Below are 254 nucleotides of genomic sequence, written 5' to 3'. Positions count from 1 at the left end.
ATATATATATATATATATATATATATACATACATCTACACATATATATATATATGTATGTATATATGTATAGGCATATATACATATACATATATATTTACATCTATATATGTATATATACATATATATATATATGCACATATACATATGCAGATATATGTGTATGTATCTATGTATATGTATATATATACATATACCTGTATGTATATGTATATATACATATATGTATATATATATATATATAATATATATAAT

General features: G+C 15.0%; 1 protein-coding gene and 1 long non-coding RNA gene across 2 annotated transcripts in view; one reads left to right on the top strand and one right to left on the bottom strand.

Annotated features, from left to right (window-relative positions):
* Positions 1-254, bottom strand: part of LOC106871380 (gastrula zinc finger protein XlCGF57.1) — a 61177-nt gene that overhangs the window by 843 nt on the left and 60080 nt on the right. The gene's annotated exons all lie outside the window — the stretch shown is intronic.
* LOC106871382 (uncharacterized) overlaps positions 1-254 on the top strand; it is a 28262-nt gene that overhangs the window by 397 nt on the left and 27611 nt on the right. The window lies entirely within an intron of this gene.

The sequence above is a fragment of the Octopus bimaculoides genome, chromosome 7 (genome assembly GCF_001194135.2).
Source record: "Octopus bimaculoides isolate UCB-OBI-ISO-001 chromosome 7, ASM119413v2, whole genome shotgun sequence".
Lineage (NCBI taxonomy): Eukaryota > Metazoa > Mollusca > Cephalopoda > Octopoda > Octopodidae > Octopus > Octopus bimaculoides.
Note: the sequence above shows the minus strand (reverse complement) of the source record. Positions and strands in the feature narration are given on the sequence as shown.